The sequence below is a fragment of the Brienomyrus brachyistius genome, unplaced genomic scaffold, assembly GCF_023856365.1.
Source record: "Brienomyrus brachyistius isolate T26 unplaced genomic scaffold, BBRACH_0.4 scaffold126, whole genome shotgun sequence".
In the NCBI taxonomy this organism is placed as follows: Eukaryota; Metazoa; Chordata; class Actinopteri; order Osteoglossiformes; family Mormyridae; genus Brienomyrus; species Brienomyrus brachyistius.
In genome coordinates, this window is record NW_026042401.1 from 350340 (window position 1) to 377365 (window position 27026).

At 38.3% G+C, this 27026-nt stretch overlaps 2 long non-coding RNA genes across 2 annotated transcripts; both read left to right on the plus strand.

The window, feature by feature from the left end:
- Nucleotides 1-20123: 20123 nt before the first annotated feature.
- LOC125727891 (uncharacterized) lies at nt 20124-21094 on the plus strand. The gene is made up of 3 exons (XR_007388880.1): nt 20124-20343; nt 20615-20699; nt 20998-21094. It is a non-coding gene; the product is annotated as an uncharacterized LOC125727891 (long non-coding RNA).
- A 3353-nt stretch (nt 21095-24447) lies between these two features.
- LOC125727893 (uncharacterized) lies at nt 24448-25415 on the plus strand. The gene is made up of 3 exons (XR_007388881.1): nt 24448-24664; nt 24936-25020; nt 25319-25415. It is a non-coding gene; the product is annotated as an uncharacterized LOC125727893 (long non-coding RNA).
- Nucleotides 25416-27026: the final 1611 nt, after the last annotated feature.

The following is a 27026-nucleotide window of genomic DNA, read 5'->3' on the forward strand; positions in this document are numbered from 1 at the left end:
GAATGTATTTTCAAATTACATGCACAGATTAAATATTGAAATGACAAATGCGTGCTCTGATTGAATATTGAATTGACAATTGCCAAATGAATTTCCATTTGAGTAAAGAGGCAAAAAGCCCATGGCAAAACGAAATGCAATTCAGTGAATTGTCATTCTATTTTTTATTCAAAACATTATGAAATTAATTAAGGATTGCATAAGCACTTTGCACATTGAATTGCCGATTGCAAAATATATTTTCAAATTACATGCACAGATTAAATATTGAAATGAGAAATGCATGCTCTGATTGAATATTGAATTGACAATTGCAAAATGAATTGCCATTTGAATTTTTGTGCTTATAATCTTCCATACTTGTTCAGTCCAAGAGCCGTACGTTTGTATTTGGTTAACGTTTGCTCCCTTAACTGTAATCCTTTATTATGTTTATGATTTAAGTTCTGCATTTTAAGTATGTTTAAATACCTTATTTATGAAGGATGGCATAACATTGCGTTCTTAGTGCAGTCAGCCCATGCTAAGTCGGCTGCAGAGCTATTGTGCTAACATTTAAATATTGTTTAAATATAAAAGGCTGTTAATTTATCATTCCGGAACGAGATAATTGCTGTTATTTGGCGGTGTGTGATGTTTACCGGGAGTTCAATTTGGTTGTTGCAGAACCACACGTATATCCCCACGAAAGCAAGTTGCTCTTGTTAATAAAGGCTGGTGGAACGACGGACTGATGCATTCTGACCGATGCACACTCAGGGCTCATAACGCCATAAGCAAGCAACATTAATAGGCGGCACCTCCTTCTTCACAAGTCCCTCTAATGATTAAAATGCATCAGCAGCTGCAAAGCTATTCACAATCGGACGTGCCATCATCACCCACCTTCACACACAGACTGGGGAGCCCCTTTCAGTCCAGGCAGGAGACCAACACTGAGTCCCGATAAGTGCCAGGCGATGCACGCTCCGGTTAGTACTGAGTTCTCCCCCTTCCTTTAGGCCACTTAAAAAAAAAAATTGGTTCTCGTCCCCTCCCGACCCGCCGAAATGCCTCCGACCCGAATTTTTTTAAAATTTTTATTTCGTAAAAATCGCATGGAAAACGCCCAAGAATGACGAAATTTGAATTTCCCGTGCATTCCACATCGACGATTGTCGATTCGGAACCACTCGGGAACCCTCGGCGCAGATGCCGTTTTCCAGCCATTTTGTTTACACTTACTTTGAGTGGGGAAATTCTCGGATGTTTTCAAGAGGGTCCAGCTGCAGAAGACTGTAGAGTGGAACTCCACAGGAAATATGTCAGCTCCACAGGAAACACGTGATCTTTAAGAACGTAAAGTGGGGCTAATCTTTACGCCGTAAAATGGAGCTCCACAGGAAACACGCCATCTACACTGTGTTTGTACCAAGAGAGAGTCTGGACTAAGTCTTCGAACCTGAAGTAAGTTAAGCGACGCGACAAACATATAAAAATAATATCGTGTGCACACAATATTTGAGTCTAACGTTATGTTGCTTGACGAGCTGTTTTAGCACTTGTCATATAGAGCTGGCTTTCCATGAAAACGTTTAATGTTTACTTTAAAAAAAAAATGTATTTTTGCTCGTTTTGCTGCAAAGTCTTATTAACCATCTGACAGTTACGTGTATTTAGTTAGAAGCCGTAGGCGCAGTAATCCTTACACTTTGTATTGTGTTTTCTGATATTACAGTTGCCATTACATTAAAAGGAACATTGTTTTATAAACCAAATTGTAAACATGGATCCCCGTTTAAAAGCGGCTTTGCTTTTTCAAGGTATGTTGCATCCGATTTCATGCGCAGTGAGTTTGTTGATTTTTACTACATATTTTCGATAATCTTTATAACAAATTCTTTTAATAATTTCACCAACATGACAAGTAGATAGTAATAAGCATTGTTTTTAATAAACATCGTTTGTTGATCTCTGTGGTTTGTCTCAGGTTTTCAGTTTATTTTAGAGGCTTTTAATATTTTACTTAGACCTTTTTCATATGCATGCTATCAGTATGGAATAAATTGCTTAAATATAATTTCATTCAGTTGATTTATACTAGTATATTTTTGCTTACAGACAAAATTATACGGCGGTGCACACTACCATGCCGGGACAAGGTACATTGTCACCCGGACTTGGCTTCCTCCCTACAACTGTGAGCCACTTCAATCCCTTCCTGTAAGTACAAATTTTCCTGGGTGATTATTATTTAGAACTAGTGTAAGAGTACTTCATGTAAAATATTGATCTCCATTTCAGAATGATGCAGAGAGGAAGGACATTATTGTGTTCCCACTATGGACTCCTGGGCATTTTTAGCTTTGTGTATGTAGGAGCACATCAATACCATACAATACACTTAACCGAATAAAAGCCCAAAAGTCTGAGGATGTTAGGATTTTAAGATTTTATTGTAATTGTGTCAGTTACATCTTGGTACAGCTTTAATTTACGCATTTTAAGCCATGGGCAACTACTGTGAATCATTGACTGACTGTTATTGCAATGGCATTGCTTAACACCTTGAGTAACTGTCTCTTAGGTGATGAAGCCAGGTATAAAAGAAATGTTCTTTCTCGACTCATGATGTGCTAAGAAAAGGACATGATTTGGTGGCCACCAATATGTGTCACTCTTGAGGTCAATTTTCTGTTTATGTTAGTGTGCAGGAACCTGTTCAGTGTTCCAGGTTAAGTACATTTTAGATCACGTTCTGATCTATTTTGTGTTCAGCATGTCTTCAGTTTATTCAGTGAATTCACATGCTTACTTGACAGACCTGTACTGTGGAGTACAGCCTTTTGATTAAAAGGTGATACATCAGATGTTAAATCAGATATTTAAATAATAGTATTAAAACACCTAGAAGATGAGTTCTGACAGTAGAATTGGTTTATCCGATATAGTTACCAAATTATGTCATTAAATTGTCGTTATAATTGGGCAGTGCAGTTCAGTCTGAATAAATGTGTCAGCTAAATGCTGTAAATGTTAAAATATGATGAAACAGAAATTACAGAACTTCTGTAGAGGTTGATCAAGACTAAGCATATGAATGTACTTTCGGGTCAGTCCATGCCAAATCAACCAGGGGCTCCATGGGCATCATTCCTGGTTTTGATGAAAACTTGGTATTTAAAATTTGATCCTTATAGAGAACACTGGAAATTCCCCAAGTTTTATTGAAAAATTCTGATGCAGTCCAAAGTTATGGCCCTTTCAAATTTGGGTGCCACGCCCCTTTTTTGCACTCACGAATCACGCATGTAATTTGTAAGGGTTTTCAAGAGACCATATGTTCGCTTCTAAGCATGCTAGAGAGCTGAAAATTGCTCTCCTGGTATACTTTTCCCTGCTCTTTCAGAATCTGGCATTAAAATTAAGCTCACGGGAAGCACTTCAAAGCTATGGACTTGCAAACATCAGTTTTTGGTTCACTTTGGACTGCATCTGAATTTTTCAATAAAACTTGGGGAATTTTCAGTGTTCTCTATAAGGATCAAAATACCAAGTTTTCATCAAAATCAGGAATGATGCGCATGGAACTTTTCTGGACATTGGTTGATTTGGCACGGACTGACCCTTTCACATTTTGCTAATTGTGTACAGGCTGTGTTTTTAAGCCTGTTTATAAAGAGCATGCTGCTGCAGCATTGAGTTAACAGTTGTTAACAATTAATACTTTATTTGTACTAGCAGTAAAGGTGGACCTTCATTAACGACGTCACTTCCTTGTTTAGGGCCTCGTTAGCATTCAACGGATTTGTTCGTTTAGTTAGAATGAGTAATGGCAGCAGAAGAGCTTGCAGTAAATATTTCTGCCTTAGCAGATGACATGGAAATTAATCGGGTATCAGCAGTAGATGCGTTTGATAGGTCGTTTGTGTTGTCACAGAGGGTAGAGGAACTTACAATCTTAACTGGACTTGATACGAGAAGGGTGCAAACTAATGTAGCTCAGGCGTTACATCAAGTCACGCAGTTGGTTACACGCAGATTGGGGAGACATGCCATCGAGATACCTGTGGTGGCCATTGAGGGCACAAGGAAGTGACGTCGTTAATGAAGGTCCACCTTGATGAGCGGTCTGACAGTTGGGAATTGCAAATTGAGTTTTCTCCCGAACATGCAATGCAATTCCCGGGGACGCCATTGCCATTTGAATAAAGAGGCAACAAGCCCATGGTAATACGAAATGCAATTCAGTGATTTGTTATTCTATTTGTTATTCAAAATATTTTTAAATGAATTAAGGATTTCATAAGCACTTTGCACATTGAAATGCCGATTGCAGAATGTATTTTCAAATTACATGCACAGATTAAATATTGAAATGACAAATGCGTGCTCTGATTGAATATTGAATTGACAATTGCCAAATGAATTTCCATTTGAGTAAAGAGGCAAAAAGCCCATGGCAAAACGAAATGCAATTCAGTGAATTGTCATTCTATTTTTTATTCAAAACATTATGAAATTAATTAAGGATTGCATAAGCACTTTGCACATTGAATTGCCGATTGCAAAATATATTTTCAAATTACATGCACAGATTAAATATTGAAATGAGAAATGCATGCTCTGATTGAATATTGAATTGACAATTGCAAAATGAATTGCCATTTGAATTTTTGTGCTTATAATCTTCCATACTTGTTCAGTCCAAGAGCCGTACGTTTGTATTTGGTTAACGTTTGCTCCCTTAACTGTAATCCTTTATTATGTTTATGATTTAAGTTCTGCATTTTAAGTATGTTTAAATACCTTATTTATGAAGGATGGCATAACATTGCGTTCTTAGTGCAGTCAGCCCATGCTAAGTCGGCTGCAGAGCTATTGTGCTAACTCATTTAAATATTGTTTAAATATAAAAGGCTGTTAATTTATCATTCCGGAACGAGATAATTGCTGTTATTTGGCGGTGTGTGATGTTTACCGGGAGTTCAATTTGGTTGTTGCAGAACCACACGTATATCCCCACGAAAGCAAGTTGCTCTTGTTAATAAAGGCTGGTGGAACGACGGACTGATGCATTCTGACCGATGCACACTCAGGGCTCATAACGCCATAAGCAAGCAACATTAATAGGCGGCACCTCCTTCTTCACAAGTCCCTCTAATGATTAAAATGCATCAGCAGCTGCAAAGCTATTCACAATCGGACGTGCCATCATCACCCACCTTCACACACAGACTGGGGAGCCCCTTTCAGTCCAGGCAGGAGACCAACACTGAGTCCCGATAAGTGCCAGGCGATGCACGCTCCGGTTAGTACTGAGTTCTCCCCCTTCCTTTAGGCCACTTAAAAAAAAAATTGGTTCTCGTCCCCTCCCGACCCGCCGAAATGCCTCCGACCCGAATTTTTTTAACATTTTTATTTCGTAAAAATCGCATGGAAAACGCCCAAGAATGACGAAATTTGAATTTCCCGTGCATTCCACATCGACGATTGTCGATTCGGAACCACTCGGGAACCCTCGGCGCAGATGCCGTTTTCCAGCCATTTTGTTTACACTTACTTTGAGTGGGGAAATTCTCGGATGTTTTCAAGAGGGTCCAGCTGCAGAAGACTGTAGAGTGGAACTCCACAGGAAATATGTCAGCTCCACAGGAAACACGTGATCTTTAAGAACGTAAAGTGGGGCTAATCTTTACGCCGTAAAATGGAGCTCCACAGGAAACACGCCATCTACACTGTGTTTGTACCAAGAGAGAGTCTGGACTAAGTCTTCGAACCTGAAGTAAGTTAAGCGACGCGACAAACATATAAAAATAATATCGTGTGCACACAATATTTGAGTCTAACGTTATGTTGCTTGACGAGCTGTTTTAGCACTTGTCATATAGAGCTGGCTTTCCATGAAAACGTTTAATGTTTACTTTTAAAAAAAAATGTATTTTTGCTCGTTTTGCTGCAAAGTCTTATTAACCATCTGACAGTTACGTGTATTTAGTTAGAAGCCGTAGGCGCAGTAATCCTTACACTTTGTATTGTGTTTTCTGATATTACAGTTGCCATTACATTAAAAGGAACATTGTTTTATAAACCAAATTGTAAACATGGATCCCCGTTTAAAAGCGGCTTTGCTTTTTCAAGGTATGTTGCATCCGATTTCATGCGCAGTGAGTTTGTTGATTTTTACTACATATTTTCGATAATCTTTATAACAAATTCTTTTAATAATTTCACCAACATGACAAGTAGATAGTGATAAGCATTGTTTTTAATAAACATCGTTTGTTGATCTCTGTGGTTTGTCTCAGGTTTTCAGTTTATTTTAGAGGCTTTTAATATTTTACTTAGACCTTTTTCATATGCATGCTATCAGTATGGAATAAATTGCTTAAATATAATTTCATTCAGTTGATTTATACTAGTATATTTTTGCTTACAGACAAAATTATACGGCGGTGCACACTACCATGCCGGGACAAGGTACATTGTCACCCGGACTTGGCTTCCTCCCTACAACTGTGAGCCACTTCAATCCCTTCCTGTAAGTACAAATTTTCCTGGGTGATTATTATTTAGAACTAGTGTAAGAGTACTTCATGTAAAATATTGATCTCCATTTCAGAATGATGCAGAGAGGAAGGACATTATTGTGTTCCCACTATGGACTCCTGGGCATTTTTAGCTTTGTGTATGTAGGAGCACATCAATACCATACAATACACTTAACCGAATAAAAGCCCAAAAGTCTGAGGATGTTAGGATTTTAAGATTTTATTGTAATTGTGTCAGTTACATCTTGGTACAGCTTTAATTTACGCATTTTAAGCCATGGGCAACTACTGTGAATCATTGACTGACTGTTATTGCAATGGCATTGCTTAACACCTTGAGTAACTGTCTCTTAGGTGATGAAGCCAGGTATAAAAGAAATGTTCTTTCTCGACTCATGATGTGCTAAGAAAAGGACATGATTTGGTGGCCACCAATATGTGTCACTCTTGAGGTCAATTTTCTGTTTATGTTAGTGTGCAGGAACCTGTTCAGTGTTCCAGGTTAAGTACATTTTAGATCACGTTCTGATCTATTTTGTGTTCAGCATGTCTTCAGTTTATTCAGTGAATTCACATGCTTACTTGACAGACCTGTACTGTGGAGTACAGCCTTTTGATTAAAAGGTGATACATCAGATGTTAAATCAGATATTTAAATAATAGTATTAAAACACCTAGAAGATGAGTTCTGACAGTAGAATTGGTTTATCCGATGTAGTTACCAAATTATGTCATTAAATTGTCGTTATAATTGGGCAGTGCAGTTCAGTCTGAATAAATGTGTCAGCTAAATGCTGTAAATGTTAAAATATGATGAAACAGAAATTACAGAACTTCTGTAGAGGTTGATCAAGACTAAGCATATGAATGTACTTTCGGGTCAGTCCATGCCAAATCAACCAGGGGCTCCATGGGCATCATTCCTGGTTTTGATGAAAACTTGGTATTTAAAATTTGATCCTTATAGAGAACACTGGAAATTCCCCAAGTTTTATTGAAAAATTCTGATGCAGTCCAAAGTTATGGCCCTTTCAAATTTGGGTGCCACGCCCCTTTTTTGCACTCACGAATCACGCATGTAATTTGTAAGGGTTTTCAAGAGACCATATGTTCGCTTCTAAGCATGCTAGAGAGCTGAAAATTGCTCTCCTGGTATACTTTTCCCTGCTCTTTCAGAATCTGGCATTAAAATTAAGCTCACGGGAAGCACTTCAAAGCTATGGACTTGCAAACATCAGTTTTTGGTTCACTTTGGACTGCATCTGAATTTTTCAATAAAACTTGGGGAATTTTCAGTGTTCTCTATAAGGATCAAAATACCAAGTTTTCATCAAAATCAGGAATGATGCGCATGGAACTTTTCTGGACATTGGTTGATTTGGCACGGACTGACCCTTTCACATTTTGCTAATTGTGTACAGGCTGTGTTTTTAAGCCTGTTTATAAAGAGCATGCTGCTGCAGCATTAACAGTTAACAGTTGTTAACAATTAATACTTTATTTGTACTAGCAGTAAAGGTGGACCTTCATTAACGACGTCACTTCCTTGTTTAGGGCCTCGTTAGCATTCAACGGATTTGTTCGTTTAGTTAGAATGAGTAATGGCAGCAGAAGAGCTTGCAGTAAATATTTCTGCCTTAGCAGATGACATGGAAATTAATCGGGTATCAGCAGTAGATGCGTTTGATAGGTCGTTTGTGTTGTCACAGAGGGTAGAGGAACTTACAATCTTAACTGGACTTGATACGAGAAGGGTGCAAACTAATGTAGCTCAGGCGTTACATCAAGTCACGCAGTTGGTTACACGCAGATTGGGGAGACATGCCATCGAGATACCTGTGGTGGCCATTGAGGGCACAAGGAAGTGACGTCGTTAATGAAGGTCCACCTTGATGAGCGGTCTGACAGTTGGGAATTGCAAATTGAGTTTTCTCCCGAACATGCAATGCAATTCCCGGGGACGCCATTGCCATTTGAATAAAGAGGCAACAAGCCCATGGTAATACGAAATGCAATTCAGTGATTTGTTATTCTATTTGTTATTCAAAATATTTTTAAATGAATTAAGGATTTCATAAGCACTTTGCACATTGAAATGCCGATTGCAGAATGTATTTTCAAATTACATGCACAGATTAAATATTGAAATGACAAATGCGTGCTCTGATTGAATATTGAATTGACAATTGCCAAATGAATTTCCATTTGAGTAAAGAGGCAAAAAGCCCATGGCAAAACGAAATGCAATTCAGTGAATTGTCATTCTATTTTTTATTCAAAACATTATGAAATTAATTAAGGATTGCATAAGCACTTTGCACATTGAATTGCCGATTGCAAAATATATTTTCAAATTACATGCACAGATTAAATATTGAAATGAGAAATGCATGCTCTGATTGAATATTGAATTGACAATTGCAAAATGAATTGCCATTTGAATTTTTGTGCTTATAATCTTCCATACTTGTTCAGTCCAAGAGCCGTACGTTTGTATTTGGTTAACGTTTGCTCCCTTAACTGTAATCCTTTATTATGTTTATGATTTAAGTTCTGCATTTTAAGTATGTTTAAATACCTTATTTATGAAGGATGGCATAACATTGCGTTCTTAGTGCAGTCAGCCCATGCTAAGTCGGCTGCAGAGCTATTGTGCTAACATTTAAATATTGTTTAAATATAAAAGGCTGTTAATTTATCATTCCGGAACGAGATAATTGCTGTTATTTGGCGGTGTGTGATGTTTACCGGGAGTTCAATTTGGTTGTTGCAGAACCACACGTATATCCCCACGAAAGCAAGTTGCTCTTGTTAATAAAGGCTGGTGGAACGACGGACTGATGCATTCTGACCGATGCACACTCAGGGCTCATAACGCCATAAGCAAGCAACATTAATAGGCGGCACCTCCTTCTTCACAAGTCCCTCTAATGATTAAAATGCATCAGCAGCTGCAAAGCTATTCACAATCGGACGTGCCATCATCACCCACCTTCACACACAGACTGGGGAGCCCCTTTCAGTCCAGGCAGGAGACCAACACTGAGTCCCGATAAGTGCCAGGCGATGCACGCTCCGGTTAGTACTGAGTTCTCCCCCTTCCTTTAGGCCACTTAAAAAAAAAAATTGGTTCTCGTCCCCTCCCGACCCGCCGAAATGCCTCCGACCCGAATTTTTTTAAAATTTTTATTTCGTAAAAATCGCATGGAAAACGCCCAAGAATGACGAAATTTGAATTTCCCGTGCATTCCACATCGACGATTGTCGATTCGGAACCACTCGGGAACCCTCGGCGCAGATGCCGTTTTCCAGCCATTTTGTTTACACTTACTTTGAGTGGGGAAATTCTCGGATGTTTTCAAGAGGGTCCAGCTGCAGAAGACTGTAGAGTGGAACTCCACAGGAAATATGTCAGCTCCACAGGAAACACGTGATCTTTAAGAACGTAAAGTGGGGCTAATCTTTACGCCGTAAAATGGAGCTCCACAGGAAACACGCCATCTACACTGTGTTTGTACCAAGAGAGAGTCTGGACTAAGTCTTCGAACCTGAAGTAAGTTAAGCGACGCGACAAACATATAAAAATAATATCGTGTGCACACAATATTTGAGTCTAACGTTATGTTGCTTGACGAGCTGTTTTAGCACTTGTCATATAGAGCTGGCTTTCCATGAAAACGTTTAATGTTTACTTTAAAAAAAAAATGTATTTTTGCTCGTTTTGCTGCAAAGTCTTATTAACCATCTGACAGTTACGTGTATTTAGTTAGAAGCCGTAGGCGCAGTAATCCTTACACTTTGTATTGTGTTTTCTGATATTACAGTTGCCATTACATTAAAAGGAACATTGTTTTATAAACCAAATTGTAAACATGGATCCCCGTTTAAAAGCGGCTTTGCTTTTTCAAGGTATGTTGCATCCGATTTCATGCGCAGTGAGTTTGTTGATTTTTACTACATATTTTCGATAATCTTTATAACAAATTCTTTTAATAATTTCACCAACATGACAAGTAGATAGTAATAAGCATTGTTTTTAATAAACATCGTTTGTTGATCTCTGTGGTTTGTCTCAGGTTTTCAGTTTATTTTAGAGGCTTTTAATATTTTACTTAGACCTTTTTCATATGCATGCTATCAGTATGGAATAAATTGCTTAAATATAATTTCATTCAGTTGATTTATACTAGTATATTTTTGCTTACAGACAAAATTATACGGCGGTGCACACTACCATGCCGGGACAAGGTACATTGTCACCCGGACTTGGCTTCCTCCCTACAACTGTGAGCCACTTCAATCCCTTCCTGTAAGTACAAATTTTCCTGGGTGATTATTATTTAGAACTAGTGTAAGAGTACTTCATGTAAAATATTGATCTCCATTTCAGAATGATGCAGAGAGGAAGGACATTATTGTGTTCCCACTATGGACTCCTGGGCATTTTTAGCTTTGTGTATGTAGGAGCACATCAATACCATACAATACACTTAACCGAATAAAAGCCCAAAAGTCTGAGGATGTTAGGATTTTAAGATTTTATTGTAATTGTGTCAGTTACATCTTGGTACAGCTTTAATTTACGCATTTTAAGCCATGGGCAACTACTGTGAATCATTGACTGACTGTTATTGCAATGGCATTGCTTAACACCTTGAGTAACTGTCTCTTAGGTGATGAAGCCAGGTATAAAAGAAATGTTCTTTCTCGACTCATGATGTGCTAAGAAAAGGACATGATTTGGTGGCCACCAATATGTGTCACTCTTGAGGTCAATTTTCTGTTTATGTTAGTGTGCAGGAACCTGTTCAGTGTTCCAGGTTAAGTACATTTTAGATCACGTTCTGATCTATTTTGTGTTCAGCATGTCTTCAGTTTATTCAGTGAATTCACATGCTTACTTGACAGACCTGTACTGTGGAGTACAGCCTTTTGATTAAAAGGTGATACATCAGATGTTAAATCAGATATTTAAATAATAGTATTAAAACACCTAGAAGATGAGTTCTGACAGTAGAATTGGTTTATCCGATATAGTTACCAAATTATGTCATTAAATTGTCGTTATAATTGGGCAGTGCAGTTCAGTCTGAATAAATGTGTCAGCTAAATGCTGTAAATGTTAAAATATGATGAAACAGAAATTACAGAACTTCTGTAGAGGTTGATCAAGACTAAGCATATGAATGTACTTTCGGGTCAGTCCATGCCAAATCAACCAGGGGCTCCATGGGCATCATTCCTGGTTTTGATGAAAACTTGGTATTTAAAATTTGATCCTTATAGAGAACACTGGAAATTCCCCAAGTTTTATTGAAAAATTCTGATGCAGTCCAAAGTTATGGCCCTTTCAAATTTGGGTGCCACGCCCCTTTTTTGCACTCACGAATCACGCATGTAATTTGTAAGGGTTTTCAAGAGACCATATGTTCGCTTCTAAGCATGCTAGAGAGCTGAAAATTGCTCTCCTGGTATACTTTTCCCTGCTCTTTCAGAATCTGGCATTAAAATTAAGCTCACGGGAAGCACTTCAAAGCTATGGACTTGCAAACATCAGTTTTTGGTTCACTTTGGACTGCATCTGAATTTTTCAATAAAACTTGGGGAATTTTCAGTGTTCTCTATAAGGATCAAAATACCAAGTTTTCATCAAAATCAGGAATGATGCGCATGGAACTTTTCTGGACATTGGTTGATTTGGCACGGACTGACCCTTTCACATTTTGCTAATTGTGTACAGGCTGTGTTTTTAAGCCTGTTTATAAAGAGCATGCTGCTGCAGCATTGAGTTAACAGTTGTTAACAATTAATACTTTATTTGTACTAGCAGTAAAGGTGGACCTTCATTAACGACGTCACTTCCTTGTTTAGGGCCTCGTTAGCATTCAACGGATTTGTTCGTTTAGTTAGAATGAGTAATGGCAGCAGAAGAGCTTGCAGTAAATATTTCTGCCTTAGCAGATGACATGGAAATTAATCGGGTATCAGCAGTAGATGCGTTTGATAGGTCGTTTGTGTTGTCACAGAGGGTAGAGGAACTTACAATCTTAACTGGACTTGATACGAGAAGGGTGCAAACTAATGTAGCTCAGGCGTTACATCAAGTCACGCAGTTGGTTACACGCAGATTGGGGAGACATGCCATCGAGATACCTGTGGTGGCCATTGAGGGCACAAGGAAGTGACGTCGTTAATGAAGGTCCACCTTGATGAGCGGTCTGACAGTTGGGAATTGCAAATTGAGTTTTCTCCCGAACATGCAATGCAATTCCCGGGGACGCCATTGCCATTTGAATAAAGAGGCAACAAGCCCATGGTAATACGAAATGCAATTCAGTGATTTGTTATTCTATTTGTTATTCAAAATATTTTTAAATGAATTAAGGATTTCATAAGCACTTTGCACATTGAAATGCCGATTGCAGAATGTATTTTCAAATTACATGCACAGATTAAATATTGAAATGACAAATGCGTGCTCTGATTGAATATTGAATTGACAATTGCCAAATGAATTTCCATTTGAGTAAAGAGGCAAAAAGCCCATGGCAAAACGAAATGCAATTCAGTGAATTGTCATTCTATTTTTTATTCAAAACATTATGAAATTAATTAAGGATTGCATAAGCACTTTGCACATTGAATTGCCGATTGCAAAATATATTTTCAAATTACATGCACAGATTAAATATTGAAATGAGAAATGCATGCTCTGATTGAATATTGAATTGACAATTGCAAAATGAATTGCCATTTGAATTTTTGTGCTTATAATCTTCCATACTTGTTCAGTCCAAGAGCCGTACGTTTGTATTTGGTTAACGTTTGCTCCCTTAACTGTAATCCTTTATTATGTTTATGATTTAAGTTCTGCATTTTAAGTATGTTTAAATACCTTATTTATGAAGGATGGCATAACATTGCGTTCTTAGTGCAGTCAGCCCATGCTAAGTCGGCTGCAGAGCTATTGTGCTAACTCATTTAAATATTGTTTAAATATAAAAGGCTGTTAATTTATCATTCCGGAACGAGATAATTGCTGTTATTTGGCGGTGTGTGATGTTTACCGGGAGTTCAATTTGGTTGTTGCAGAACCACACGTATATCCCCACGAAAGCAAGTTGCTCTTGTTAATAAAGGCTGGTGGAACGACGGACTGATGCATTCTGACCGATGCACACTCAGGGCTCATAACGCCATAAGCAAGCAACATTAATAGGCGGCACCTCCTTCTTCACAAGTCCCTCTAATGATTAAAATGCATCAGCAGCTGCAAAGCTATTCACAATCGGACGTGCCATCATCACCCACCTTCACACACAGACTGGGGAGCCCCTTTCAGTCCAGGCAGGAGACCAACACTGAGTCCCGATAAGTGCCAGGCGATGCACGCTCCGGTTAGTACTGAGTTCTCCCCCTTCCTTTAGGCCACTTAAAAAAAAAAATTGGTTCTCGTCCCCTCCCGACCCGCCGAAATGCCTCCGACCCGAATTTTTTTAAAATTTTTATTTCGTAAAAATCGCATGGAAAACGCCCAAGAATGACGAAATTTGAATTTCCCGTGCATTCCACATCGACGATTGTCGATTCGGAACCACTCGGGAACCCTCGGCGCAGATGCCGTTTTCCAGCCATTTTGTTTACACTTACTTTGAGTGGGGAAATTCTCGGATGTTTTCAAGAGGGTCCAGCTGCAGAAGACTGTAGAGTGGAACTCCACAGGAAATATGTCAGCTCCACAGGAAACACGTGATCTTTAAGAACGTAAAGTGGGGCTAATCTTTACGCCGTAAAATGGAGCTCCACAGGAAACACGCCATCTACACTGTGTTTGTACCAAGAGAGAGTCTGGACTAAGTCTTCGAACCTGAAGTAAGTTAAGCGACGCGACAAACATATAAAAATAATATCGTGTGCACACAATATTTGAGTCTAACGTTATGTTGCTTGACGAGCTGTTTTAGCACTTGTCATATAGAGCTGGCTTTCCATGAAAACGTTTAATGTTTACTTTAAAAAAAAAATGTATTTTTGCTCGTTTTGCTGCAAAGTCTTATTAACCATCTGACAGTTACGTGTATTTAGTTAGAAGCCGTAGGCGCAGTAATCCTTACACTTTGTATTGTGTTTTCTGATATTACAGTTGCCATTACATTAAAAGGAACATTGTTTTATAAACCAAATTGTAAACATGGATCCCCGTTTAAAAGCGGCTTTGCTTTTTCAAGGTACAGTTGTGCTCAAAAGTTTACATACCCTGGCAGAATTTGTGATGTTTTGGCCATTTTTCAGAGAATATGAATGATAACACAATAACCTCTCTGTCACTCGTGGTTAGTGGTTGGGTGAAGCCATTTATTATCAAACAATTGTGTTTGCCTTTTTTACATCATAATGACAACAGAAAATATCCAAATGACCCCGATCAAAAGTTTACATACCCTAGTTCTTAATACCTTGTATTGCCTCCTTTAGCATCAATGACAGCTTGAAGTCTTTTGTGATAGTTGTGGATGAGACACTTTATCTTCTCAGATGGTAAAGCTGCCCATTCTTCTTGGCAAAATGTCTCCAGTTCCTGTACATTCTTGGGCTGTCTTGCGTGAACTGCACGTTTGAGATCTCCCCAAAGTGGCTCAATGATATTGAGGTCAGGAGACTGAGATGGCCATTCCAGAACCTTCACTTTTTTCTGCTGTAGCCATTGACAAGTTGACTTGGCCTTGTGCTTTGGATCGTTGTCATGTTGGAATGTCCAAGAGCGTCCCATGCGCAGCTTCCGAGCTGATGAGTGCAAATGTTCCTCCAGTATTTTCTGATAATGTGCTGCATTCATCTTGCCATCAATTCTGGCCAAGTTCCCTGTGCCTGTGTAGCTCACACACCCCCAAAACATCAGCGATCCACCTCCGTGTTTCACAGTAGGGATGGTGTACTTTTCATCATGGGCATTGTTGAGTCCTCTCCAAATGTAACGTTTAATTTTAGTCTCATCACTCCAAATAACTTTGTTCCAGAAGTTTTGAGGCTTGTCTCGGTGCTGTTTGGCATATTGTAAGCGAGCTATTTTGTGGCATTTGCGCAGTAATGGCTTTCTTCTGGCCACTCAACCATGCAGCCCATTTTTCTTCAAGTGCCTCCTTATTGTGCATCTTCATACATCCACACCACTTTTTTTCAGAGACTCCTGTATGTCAGCTGAAGTTATTTGTGGGTTTTTCTTTGCATCCCGAACAATTTTCCTGGCAGTTGTGGCTGAAAGTTTTGTTAGTCTACCTGATCGTGGTTTGGTTTCAACAGAATCCCTCATTTTCCACTTCTTAATTAGGGTCTGAACACTGCTGACTGGCATTCTTAATTGCTTGGAAATCTTTTTATATCTTTTTCCTGTTTTATGAAGTTCAACAACCTTCTCCCGCAGATCCTTTGATAATTCTTTTGCTTTCCCCATGGCTCAGAATCCAACAAAAATCAGTGCAACACTGAATGACTCATGTCAGGAGCCTAGAAACTCATTGACTTTTTATACACACCCACTAATTACAAGCAAACAGATCACAGGTGAGGATGGTAACCTTTAGTAGTCATTTACACCTGAGTGTGTCAACCTGTGTCTATGTTATCATGCCAGAATTTCGAGGGTATGTAAACTTTTGATCGGGGTCATTTGGATATTTTCTGTTGTCATTATGATGTAAAAAAGGCAAACACAATTGTTTGATAATAAATGGCTTCACCCAACCACTAACCACGAGTGACAGAGAGGTTATTGTGTTATCATTCATATTCTCTGAAAAATGGCCAAAACATCACAAATTCTGCCAGGGTATGTAAACTTTTGAGCACAACTGTATGTTGCATCCGATTTCATGCGCAGTGAGTTTGTTGATTTTTACTACATATTTTCGATAATCTTTATAACAAATTCTTTTAATAATTTCACCAACATGACAAGTAGATAGTAATAAGCATTGTTTTTAATAAACATCGTTTGTTGATCTCTGTGGTTTGTCTCAGGTTTTCAGTTTATTTTAGAGGCTTTTAATATTTTACTTAGACCTTTTTCATATGCATGCTATCAGTATGGAATAAATTGCTTAAATATAATTTCATTCAGTTGATTTATACTAGTATATTTTTGCTTACAGACAAAATTATACGGCGGTGCACACTACCATGCCGGGACAAGGTACATTGTCACCCGGACTTGGCTTCCTCCCTACAACTGTGAGCCACTTCAATCCCTTCCTGTAAGTACAAATTTTCCTGGGTGATTATTATTTAGAACTAGTGTAAGAGTACTTCATGTAAAATATTGATCTCCATTTCAGAATGATGCAGAGAGGAAGGACATTATTGTGTTCCCACTATGGACTCCTGGGCATTTTTAGCTTTGTGTATGTAGGAGCACATCAATACCATACAATACACTTAACCGAATAAAAGCCCAAAAGTCTGAGGATGTTAGGATTTTAAGATTTTATTGTAATTGTGTCAGTTACATCTTGGTACAGCTTTAATTTACGCATTTTAAGCCATGGGCAACTACTGTGAATCATTGACTGACTGTTATTGCAATGGCATTGCTTAACACCTTGAGTAACTGTCTCTTAGGTGATGAAGCCAGGTATAAAAGAAATGTTCTTTCTCGACTCATGATGTGCTAAGAAAAGGACATGATTTGGTGGCCACCAATATGTGTCACTCTTGAGGTCAATTTTCTGTTTGTTAGTGTGCAGGAACCTGTTCAGTGTTCCAGGTTAAGTACATTTTAGATCACGTTCTGATCTATTTTGTGTTCAGCATGTCTTCAGTTTATTCAGTGAATTCACATGCTTACTTGACAGACCTGTACTGTGGAGTACAGCCTTTTGATTAAAAGGTGATACATCAGATGTTAAATCAGATATTTAAATAATAGTATTAAAACACCTAGAAGATGAGTTCTGACAGTAGAATTGGTTTATCCGATGTAGTTACCAAATTATGTCATTAAATTGTCGTTATAATTGGGCAGTGCAGTTCAGTCTGAATAAATGTGTCAGCTAAATGCTGTAAATGTTAAAATATGATGAAACAGAAATTACAGAACTTCTGTAGAGGTTGATCAAGACTAAGCATATGAATGAACTTTCGGGTCAGTCCATGCCAAATCAACCAGGGGCTCCATGGGCATCATTCCTGGTTTTGATGAAAACTTGGTATTTAAAATTTGATCCTTATAGAGAACACTGGAAATTCCCCAAGTTTTATTGAAAAATTCTGATGCAGTCCAAAGTTATGGCCCTTTCAAATTTGGGTGCCACGCCCCTTTTTTGCACTCACGAATCACGCATGTAATTTGTAAGGGTTTTCAAGAGACCATATGTACGCTTCTAAGCATGCTAGAGAGCTGAAAATTGCTCTCCTGGTATACTTTTCCCTGCTCTTTCAGAATCTGGCATTAAAATTAAGCTCACGGGAAGCACTTCAAAGCTATGGACTTGCAAACATCAGTTTTTGGTTCACTTTGGACTGCATCTGAATTTTTCAATAAAACTTGGGGAATTTTCAGTGTTCTCTATAAGGATCAAAATACCAAGTTTTCATCAAAATCAGGAATGATGCGCATGGAACTTTTCTGGACATTGGTTGATTTGGCACGGACTGACCCTTTCACATTTTGCTAATTGTGTACAGGCTGTGTTTTTAAGCCTGTTTATAAAGAGCATGCTGCTGCAGCATTAACAGTTAACAGTTGTTAACAATTAATACTTTATTTGTACTAGCAGTAAAGGTGGACCTTCATTAACGACGTCACTTCCTTGTTTAGGGCCTCGTTAGCATTCAACGGATTTGTTCGTTTAGTTAGAATGAGTAATGGCAGCAGAAGAGCTTGCAGTAAATATTTCTGCCTTAGCAGATGACATGGAAATTAATCGGGTATCAGCAGTAGATGCGTTTGATAGGTCGTTTGTGTTGTCACAGAGGGTAGAGGAACTTACAATCTTAACTGGACTTGATACGAGAAGGGTGCAAACTAATGTAGCTCAGGCGTTACATCAAGTCACGCAGTTGGTTACACGCAGATTGGGGAGACATGCCATCGAGATACCTGTGGTGGCCATTGAGGGCACAAGGAAGTGACGTCGTTAATGAAGGTCCACCTTGATGAGCGGTCTGACAGTTGGGAATTGCAAATTGAGTTTTCTCCCGAACATGCAATGCAATTCCCGGGGACGCCATTGCCATTTGAATAAAGAGGCAACAAGCCCATGGTAATACGAAATGCAATTCAGTGATTTGTTATTCTATTTGTTATTCAAAATATTTTTAAATGAATTAAGGATTTCATAAGCACTTTGCACATTGAAATGCCGATTGCAGAATGTATTTTCAAATTACATGCACAGATTAAATATTGAAATGACAAATGCGTGCTCTGATTGAATATTGAATTGACAATTGCCAAATGAATTTCCATTTGAGTAAAGAGGCAAAAAGCCCATGGCAAAACGAAATGCAATTCAGTGAATTGTCATTCTATTTTTTATTCAAAACATTATGAAATTAATTAAGGATTGCATAAGCACTTTGCACATTGAATTGCCGATTGCAAAATATATTTTCAAATTACATGCACAGATTAAATATTGAAATGAGAAATGCATGCTCTGATTGAATATTGAATTGACAATTGCAAAATGAATTGCCATTTGAATTTTTGTGCTTATAATCTTCCATACTTGTTCAGTCCAAGAGCCGTACGTTTGTATTTGGTTAACGTTTGCTCCCTTAACTGTAATCCTTTATTATGTTTATGATTTAAGTTCTGCATTTTAAGTATGTTTAAATACCTTATTTATGAAGGATGGCATAACATTGCGTTCTTAGTGCAGTCAGCCCATGCTAAGTCGGCTGCAGAGCTATTGTGCTAACTCATTTAAATATTGTTTAAATATAAAAGGCTGTTAATTTATCATTCCGGAACGAGATAATTGCTGTTATTTGGCGGTGTGTGATGTTTACCGGGAGTTCAATTTGGTTGTTGCAGAACCACACGTATATCCCCACGAAAGCAAGTTGCTCTTGTTAATAAAGGCTGGTGGAACGACGGACTGATGCATTCTGACCGATGCACACTCAGGGCTCATAACGCCATAAGCAAGCAACATTAATAGGCGGCACCTCCTTCTTCACAAGTCCCTCTAATGATTAAAATGCATCAGCAGCTGCAAAGCTATTCACAATCGGACGTGCCATCATCACCCACCTTCACACACAGACTGGGGAGCCCCTTTCAGTCCAGGCAGGAGACCAACACTGAGTCCCGATAAGTGCCAGGCGATGCACGCTCCGGTTAGTACTGAGTTCTCCCCCTTCCTTTAGGCCACTTAAAAAAAAAAATTGGTTCTCGTCCCCTCCCGACCCGCCGAAATGCCTCCGACCCGAATTTTTTTTAAATTTTTATTTCGTAAAAATCGCATGGAAAACGCCCAAGAATGACGAAATTTGAATTTCCCGTGCATTCCACATCGACGATTGTCGATTCGGAACCACTCGGGAACCCTCGGCGCAGATGCCGTTTTCCAGCCATTTTGTTTACACTTACTTTGAGTGGGGAAATTCTCGGATGTTTTCAAGAGGGTCCAGCTGCAGAAGACTGTAGAGTGGAACTCCACAGGAAATATGTCAGCTCCACAGGAAACACGTGATCTTTAAGAACGTAAAGTGGGGCTAATCTTTACGCCGTAAAATGGAGCTCCACAGGAAAAACGCCATCTACACTGTGTTTGTACCAAGAGAGAGTCTGGACTAAGTCTTCGAACCTGAAGTAAGTTAAGCGACGCGACAAACATATAAAAATAATATCGTGTGCACACAATATTTGAGTCTAACGTTATGTTGCTTGACGAGCTGTTTTAGCACTTGTCATATAGAGCTGGCTTTCCATGAAAACGTTTAATGTTTACTTTAAAAAAAAAATGTATTTTTGCTCGTTTTGCTGCAAAGTCTTATTAACCATCTGACAGTTACGTGTATTTAGTTAGAAGCCGTAGGCGCAGTAATCCTTACACTTTGTATTGTGTTTTCTGATATTACAGTTGCCATTACATTAAAAGGAACATTGTTTTATAAACCAAATTGTAAACATGGATCCCCGTTTAAAAGCGGCTTTGCTTTTTCAAGGTATGTTGCATCCGATTTCATGCGCAGTGAGTTTGTTGATTTTTACTACATATTTTCGATAATCTTTATAACAAATTCTTTTAATAATTTCACCAACATGACAAGTAGATAGTAATAAGCATTGTTTTTAATAAACATCGTTTGTTGATCTCTGTGGTTTGTCTCAGGTTTTCAGTTTATTTTAGAGGCTTTTAATATTTTACTTAGACCTTTTTCATATGCATGCTATCAGTATGGAATAAATTGCTTAAATATAATTTCATTCAGTTGATTTATACTAGTATATTTTTGCTTACAGACAAAATTATACGGCGGTGCACACTACCATGCCGGGACAAGGTACATTGTCACCCGGACTTGGCTTCCTCCCTACAACTGTGAGCCACTTCAATCCCTTCCTGTAAGTACAAATTTTCCTGGGTGATTATTATTTAGAACTAGTGTAAGAGTACTTCATGTAAAATATTGATCTCCATTTCAGAATGATGCAGAGAGGAAGGACATTATTGTGTTCCCACTATGGACTCCTGGGCATTTTTAGCTTTGTGTATGTAGGAGCACATCAATACCATACAATACACTTAACCGAATAAAAGCCCAAAAGTCTGAGGATGTTAGGATTTTAAGATTTTATTGTAATTGTGTCAGTTACATCTTGGTACAGCTTTAATTTACGCATTTTAAGCCATGGGCAACTACTGTGAATCATTGACTGACTGTTATTGCAATGGCATTGCTTAACACCTTGAGTAACTGTCTCTTAGGTGATGAAGCCAGGTATAAAAGAAATGTTCTTTCTCGACTCATGATGTGCTAAGAAAAGGACATGATTTGGTGGCCACCAATATGTGTCACTCTTGAGGTCAATTTTCTGTTTATGTTAGTGTGCAGGAACCTGTTCAGTGTTCCAGGTTAAGTACATTTTAGATCACGTTCTGATCTATTTTGTGTTCAGCATGTCTTCAGTTTATTCAGTGAATTCACATGCTTACTTGACAGACCTGTACTGTGGAGTACAGCCTTTTGATTAAAAGGTGATACATCAGATGTTAAATCAGATATTTAAATAATAGTATTAAAACACCTAGAAGATGAGTTCTGACAGTAGAATTGGTTTATCCGATATAGTTACCAAATTATGTCATTAAATTGTCGTTATAATTGGGCAGTGCAGTTCAGTCTGAATAAATGTGTCAGCTAAATGCTGTAAATGTTAAAATATGATGAAACAGAAATTACAGAACTTCTGTAGAGGTTGATCAAGACTAAGCATATGAATGAACTTTCGGGTCAGTCCATGCCAAATCAACCAGGGGCTCCATGGGCATCATTCCTGGTTTTGATGAAAACTTGGTATTTAAAATTTGATCCTTATAGAGAACACTGGAAATTCCCCAAGTTTTATTGAAAAATTCTGATGCAGTCCAAAGTTATGGCCCTTTCAAATTTGGGTGCCACGCCCCTTTTTTGCACTCACGAATCACGCATGTAATTTGTAAGGGTTTTCAAGAGACCATATGTACGCTTCTAAGCATGCTAGAGAGCTGAAAATTGCTCTCCTGGTATACTTTTCCCTGCTCTTTCAGAATCTGGCATTAAAATTAAGCTCACGGGAAGCACTTCAAAGCTATGGACTTGCAAACATCAGTTTTTGGTTCACTTTGGACTGCATCTGAATTTTTCAATAAAACTTGGGGAATTTTCAGTGTTCTCTATAAGGATCAAAATACCAAGTTTTCATCAAAATCAGGAATGATGCGCATGGAACTTTTCTGGACATTGGTTGATTTGGCACGGACTGACCCTTTCACATTTTGCTAATTGTGTACAGGCTGTGTTTTTAAGCCTGTTTATAAAGAGCATGCTGCTGCAGCATTAACAGTTAACAGTTGTTAACAATTAATACTTTATTTGTACTAGCAGTAAAGGTGGACCTTCATTAACGACGTCACTTCCTTGTTTAGGGCCTCGTTAGCATTCAACGGATTTGTTCGTTTAGTTAGAATGAGTAATGGCAGCAGAAGAGCTTGCAGTAAATATTTCTGCCTTAGCAGATGACATGGAAATTAATCGGGTATCAGCAGTAGATGCGTTTGATAGGTCGTTTGTGTTGTCACAGAGGGTAGAGGAACTTACAATCTTAACTGGACTTGATACGAGAAGGGTGCAAACTAATGTAGCTCAGGCGTTACATCAAGTCACGCAGTTGGTTACACGCAGATTGGGGAGACATGCCATCGAGATACCTGTGGTGGCCATTGAGGGCACAAGGAAGTGACGTCGTTAATGAAGGTCCACCTTGATGAGCGGTCTGACAGTTGGGAATTGCAAATTGAGTTTTCTCCCGAACATGCAATGCAATTCCCGGGGACGCCATTGCCATTTGAATAAAGAGGCAACAAGCCCATGGTAATACGAAATGCAATTCAGTGATTTGTTATTCTATTTGTTATTCAAAATATTTTTAAATGAATTAAGGATTTCATAAGCACTTTGCACATTGAAATGCCGATTGCAGAATGTATTTTCAAATTACATGCACAGATTAAATATTGAAATGACAAATGCGTGCTCTGATTGAATATTGAATTGACAATTGCCAAATGAATTTCCATTTGAGTAAAGAGGCAAAAAGCCCATGGCAAAACGAAATGCAATTCAGTGAATTGTCATTCTATTTTTTATTCAAAACATTATGAAATTAATTAAGGATTGCATAAGCACTTTGCACATTGAATTGCCGATTGCAAAATATATTTTCAAATTACATGCACAGATTAAATATTGAAATGAGAAATGCATGCTCTGATTGAATATTGAATTGACAATTGCAAAATGAATTGCCATTTGAATTTTTGTGCTTATAATCTTCCATACTTGTTCAGTCCAAGAGCCGTACGTTTGTATTTGGTTAACGTTTGCTCCCTTAACTGTAATCCTTTATTATGTTTATGATTTAAGTTCTGCATTTTAAGTATGTTTAAATACCTTATTTATGAAGGATGGCATAACATTGCGTTCTTAGTGCAGTCAGCCCATGCTAAGTCGGCTGCAGAGCTATTGTGCTAACTCATTTAAATATTGTTTAAATATAAAAGGCTGTTAATTTATCATTCCGGAACGAGATAATTGCTGTTATTTGGCGGTGTGTGATGTTTACCGGGAGTTCAATTTGGTTGTTGCAGAACCACACGTATATCCCCACGAAAGCAAGTTGCTCTTGTTAATAAAGGCTGGTGGAACGACGGACTGATGCATTCTGACCGATGCACACTCAGGGCTCATAACGCCATAAGCAAGCAACATTAATAGGCGGCACCTCCTTCTTCACAAGTCCCTCTAATGATTAAAATGCATCAGCAGCTGCAAAGCTATTCACAATCGGACGTGCCATCATCACCCACCTTCACACACAGACTGGGGAGCCCCTTTCAGTCCAGGCAGGAGACCAACACTGAGTCCCGATAAGTGCCAGGCGATGCACGCTCCGGTTAGTACTGAGTTCTCCCCCTTCCTTTAGGCCACTTAAAAAAAAAAATTGGTTCTCGTCCCCTCCCGACCCGCCGAAATGCCTCCGACCCGAATTTTTTTTAAATTTTTATTTCGTAAAAATCGCATGGAAAACGCCCAAGAATGACGAAATTTGAATTTCCCGTGCATTCCACATCGACGATTGTCGATTCGGAACCACTCGGGAACCCTCGGCGCAGATGCCGTTTTCCAGCCATTTTGTTTACACTTACTTTGAGTGGGGAAATTCTCGGATGTTTTCAAGAGGGTCCAGCTGCAGAAGACTGTAGAGTGGAACTCCACAGGAAATATGTCAGCTCCACAGGAAACACGTGATCTTTAAGAACGTAAAGTGGGGCTAATCTTTACGCCGTAAAATGGAGCTCCACAGGAAAAACGCCATCTACACTGTGTTTGTACCAAGAGAGAGTCTGGACTAAGTCTTCGAACCTGAAGTAAGTTAAGCGACGCGACAAACATATAAAAATAATATCGTGTGCACACAATATTTGAGTCTAACGTTATGTTGCTTGACGAGCTGTTTTAGCACTTGTCATATAGAGCTGGCTTTCCATGAAAACGTTTAATGTTTACTTTAAAAAAAAAATGTATTTTTGCTCGTTTTGCTGCAAAGTCTTATTAACCATCTGACAGTTACGTGTATTTAGTTAGAAGCCGTAGGCGCAGTAATCCTTACACTTTGTATTGTGTTTTCTGATATTACAGTTGCCATTACATTAAAAGGAACATTGTTTTATAAACCAAATTGTAAACATGGATCCCCGTTTAAAAGCGGCTTTGCTTTTTCAAGGTATGTTGCATCCGATTTCATGCGCAGTGAGTTTGTTGATTTTTACTACATATTTTCGATAATCTTTATAACAAATTCTTTTAATAATTTCACCAACATGACAAGTAGATAGTAATAAGCATTGTTTTTAATAAACATCGTTTGTTGATCTCTGTGGTTTGTCTCAGGTTTTCAGTTTATTTTAGAGGCTTTTAATATTTTACTTAGACCTTTTTCATATGCATGCTATCAGTATGGAATAAATTGCTTAAATATAATTTCATTCAGTTGATTTATACTAGTATATTTTTGCTTACAGACAAAATTATACGGCGGTGCACACTACCATGCCGGGACAAGGTACATTGTCACCCGGACTTGGCTTCCTCCCTACAACTGTGAGCCACTTCAATCCCTTCCTGTAAGTACAAATTTTCCTGGGTGATTATTATTTAGAACTAGTGTAAGAGTACTTCATGTAAAATATTGATCTCCATTTCAGAATGATGCAGAGAGGAAGGACATTATTGTGTTCCCACTATGGACTCCTGGGCATTTTTAGCTTTGTGTATGTAGGAGCACATCAATACCATACAATACACTTAACCGAATAAAAGCCCAAAAGTCTGAGGATGTTAGGATTTTAAGATTTTATTGTAATTGTGTCAGTTACATCTTGGTACAGCTTTAATTTACGCATTTTAAGCCATGGGCAACTACTGTGAATCATTGACTGACTGTTATTGCAATGGCATTGCTTAACACCTTGAGTAACTGTCTCTTAGGTGATGAAGCCAGGTATAAAAGAAATGTTCTTTCTCGACTCATGATGTGCTAAGAAAAGGACATGATTTGGTGGCCACCAATATGTGTCACTCTTGAGGTCAATTTTCTGTTTATGTTAGTGTGCAGGAACCTGTTCAGTGTTCCAGGTTAAGTACATTTTAGATCACGTTCTGATCTATTTTGTGTTCAGCATGTCTTCAGTTTATTCAGTGAATTCACATGCTTACTTGACAGACCTGTACTGTGGAGTACAGCCTTTTGATTAAAAGGTGATACATCAGATGTTAAATCAGATATTTAAATAATAGTATTAAAACACCTAGAAGATGAGTTCTGACAGTAGAATTGGTTTATCCGATATAGTTACCAAATTATGTCATTAAATTGTCGTTATAATTGGGCAGTGCAGTTCAGTCTGAATAAATGTGTCAGCTAAATGCTGTAAATGTTAAAATATGATGAAACAGAAATTACAGAACTTCTGTAGAGGTTGATCAAGACTAAGCATATGAATGAACTTTCGGGTCAGTCCATGCCAAATCAACCAGGGGCTCCATGGGCATCATTCCTGGTTTTGATGAAAACTTGGTATTTAAAATTTGATCCTTATAGAGAACACTGGAAATTCCCCAAGTTTTATTGAAAAATTCTGATGCAGTCCAAAGTTATGGCCCTTTCAAATTTGGGTGCCACGCCCCTTTTTTGCACTCACGAATCACGCATGTAATTTGTAAGGGTTTTCAAGAGACCATATGTACGCTTCTAAGCATGCTAGAGAGCTGAAAATTGCTCTCCTGGTATACTTTTCCCTGCTCTTTCAGAATCTGGCATTAAAATTAAGCTCACGGGAAGCACTTCAAAGCTATGGACTTGCAAACATCAGTTTTTGGTTCACTTTGGACTGCATCTGAATTTTTCAATAAAACTTGGGGAATTTTCAGTGTTCTCTATAAGGATCAAAATACCAAGTTTTCATCAAAATCAGGAATGATGCGCATGGAACTTTTCTGGACATTGGTTGATTTGGCACGGACTGACCCTTTCACATTTTGCTAATTGTGTACAGGCTGTGTTTTTAAGCCTGTTTATAAAGAGCATGCTGCTGCAGCATTAACAGTTAACAGTTGTTAACAATTAATACTTTATTTGTACTAGCAGTAATTTCTGTATGTTATATCTTAAAATAACAGGAAGCTTGCAGAGAATATCAGTCCAGGGGAGTGGTCTGAAATGAATGGCTT